The 2791-nt window shown below is 51.0% G+C and overlaps 1 protein-coding gene across 1 annotated transcript in view; it reads left to right on the top strand.

The window, feature by feature from the left end:
- Positions 1-1921: 1921 nt before the first annotated feature.
- Lrrc15 (leucine rich repeat containing 15) overlaps positions 1922-2791 on the top strand; it is a 10442-nt gene continuing 9572 nt past the window's right edge. Inside the window, exon 1 of the mRNA XM_021184370.1 lies at positions 1922-2008. The gene's annotated coding sequence lies outside the window, so the exon portion shown is untranslated. The remainder of the gene's footprint in view (positions 2009-2791) is intronic.

Genomic DNA, 2791 nt, shown 5'->3' with positions numbered 1-2791 from the left:
TTGCTTCTGCCCTTCCCCACAGAAGGGGACATTTGGCAATGTCTAGGGATACTTTTGGCTGTCACCGCTTGTGTCTGTGATGCCGTCTTATCCTGCAAAACACTGGGAAACTCCTCAGAAGGTGTCACCTAGCCCTGACCATCACTGTGACATGATGGAAAGGTAAGATGTAGAGAAAGCAATATGGAACTGTGGTAAAGGTCCTTCAGGACACCCATCTTACAGCTGTGTTCTATGAATGGCCACCCTTAAATGTTCTCAGTGTTGACTTCCCAGCACAGTAACGACAGCCTAGCACAGTAACTGTGTGTAGGAAATGAAGGAAGAATACAGGACAAGGGAAATAGTCTTATTTTTGGAGGTCCATGGGTGGAAAGTTGATGGCTCTGGGTTCAAGATGTAGAGGCTAAGAATGAGGGCTTGTCTACCTTTCACCTCTGTACCACAGCCTGAGCATGCCTGATTCCCTACCTTCCCACGGTCCCTACCCCAGTAGGAAACCAGGAGACCATGCCGGGCGGTGGTGGCACACGCCTTTAATCCCAGCACTTGGAAGGCAGAGGTAGGTGGATTTCTGAGTTTGAGGCCAGCCTGGTCTACAGAGTGAGTTCCAGGACAGCCAGGGCTACACAGAGAAACCCTGTCTCAAAAAACAAAAACAAAACCAAAACAAACAAACAAACAAAAGATGTGGAGGCTCCAAAGGTTGACAGCAAGAAGGAAGATGCTCTTCTGTGGAATCTTAGTGGGATAGGATGCTAAGGTGGGGGAGCTGGGATTGGGGTGTGGCAGCAGCGCTCTCCTAGGTTAATAGCCAGAGCACTTTTGTTTCTGGCTGTGATTCATGGTGACACCGGCAAGGCATGATTCAGGCTGCAGGGCTTGACCACGGTAAGCCACCGAATGACTGTCTCAGTAATAACACTGCACTTTTATGTCTCTCCTTTCATCGAAGATCTCAAAGCGCCCTGCAAACATTAATTACGGCTCTCGCATTCCAGGAGCTGCCGGGTGGGTGCAGGCATTGTTCTGGCCACTTGGTGGAGAAGGTAAACCGAGCCAAGGCAGCTACAACTTTTAAGTGCTTTGCTAAGCAGAGGTCTGACGGGCCCCCTCCCCAGCCGTGACTCCTCTATCCTCTTCCTCGGGCTCTCTCTGGGACACTTTGAAGAGAACCATCATGGTCTCCTGGTTTCCTACTGGGGTAGGGACTGTGGGAAGGTAGGGAATCAGGGCATGCTGTGGTACAGAGGTGAAAGGCAGACAAGCCCTCGTTCTCAGTCACCACCTTCACAGCCCAGGAACATATCCTGCACGCACCCAGGAGCAGCAGCATAGGTACAGAAGATAACCTCAGAGGGACATGAAATGCTACTTTTAAAAGAGATATGGTGGAGGAAACTGTATTTTTCCTAGGAACTTAAATGCCTTTTCCAAAATGTTAGCAATGGCTGAATTGGATGACACATTCGAGTGTGCCTTATAATATTCTTGCATATTTTCTCTAAAATTGGAGTTATTTCTATATACAAATTTTAGAATACGGGGTTGGGGAAGAAGAGGGAGTGGGAGGGAGAAGGAAGCAGAGAGTGGACTAAAAGGTCACAGAAAGCCCTACTTCAATCACAACCTGAACTGGTGCCTAAGGCAAAAGCCAGGTCCCAGTTACTCAGTCCCACTGAGGTGGCAGAAAACCCCTTTCCAGTGTCACACTGGACACAGCGAATCTGAAGGAGATGGGAAAGGAGAGGAAAAGAAGAAACTTATTTTCAAGTGCAGTCGATGAACGCCCCTTCAACTTGAACACAATTCCCTGATGATGCTCCCAGAGGTTGCCCCGCCCCGCAGGCCGACACTGCCCCGTGTGGTGACTCATGAGGGGCTGTTTAAATGACAGGGAGGACCCAGAAGGCCCTCACTCATGCTGCAGTCTTGAGCCGGTCCGGTCCTCCGCCTCCTCTCCTCGCCGCCTCCTTCTTATTGACCCGGCAGCCTCGTGGAGCTGCTGGTAAGTGGGTGCCCGCCCACCCCACCCCCCCATCCCGGCCGCGCCCCACATCCCGGTTGACGATAGGATCCCGAGACTCTACAAGGAGCAGGGCTGGCGAGTGCCTGGGATACTCTGGGTACCTGGACTGGTCCAGCCCGCGCAGGAGCTGGGTGAGCCTGCCCTGACTGCTCCGGTCCTTGTGTCTAGCTGTGAATCTTGATGCCCTGTTCGCTTTCCTTGTCTTTATGGTCTGTGAAGTGAGCCTGGAGTGCAGCGGGGAGAGCTTTTGACCTGCAGGAAATTAGTTGAAAGTTGACTGAAGCACCCGGTTTACCTACTCCGGGAGACCAGATCCACAAGGGCAGGAGTTTCTCTAAGGTTCTGGCTATTGGAACCTGTATCATTTACATTGAGCCTACAGAGGTGGCCACTTATAGGGAATTCTGCATATAGATCTCTCCAGGATGGTGAACTTAGACTCACAAGGTTTCTGTCAGGAAGAAATCGGCCCTCTACTTGTCGTAGATTTGCAGTGTTACATTTACACTGCTGGACTGCGGATATGCAGTCTCTAGTCAGGAGTGCCAATTTGGAACCCAGCTGAAGTTTTAAGTGTCCAGGTTCTAACTCTGTGTGTAGCTTAGATGATCCCATTCTGGTCATCTAGATGTGTCACAGGGTCTAGGGCTGATGCCTTTGGGAAGGAGATGCTGGAGGTAGGTTTGTGATTAAGAATCAGGTGTCGGGCCAGGAGTGGTGGCGCACGCCTTTAATCCTAACACTTGGGAGGCAGAGGCAGGC

This window comes from Mus caroli, chromosome 16 (assembly GCF_900094665.2).
Source record: "Mus caroli chromosome 16, CAROLI_EIJ_v1.1, whole genome shotgun sequence".
Lineage (NCBI taxonomy): Eukaryota > Metazoa > Chordata > Mammalia > Rodentia > Muridae > Mus > Mus caroli.
Note: the sequence above shows the minus strand (reverse complement) of the source record. Positions and strands in the feature narration are given on the sequence as shown.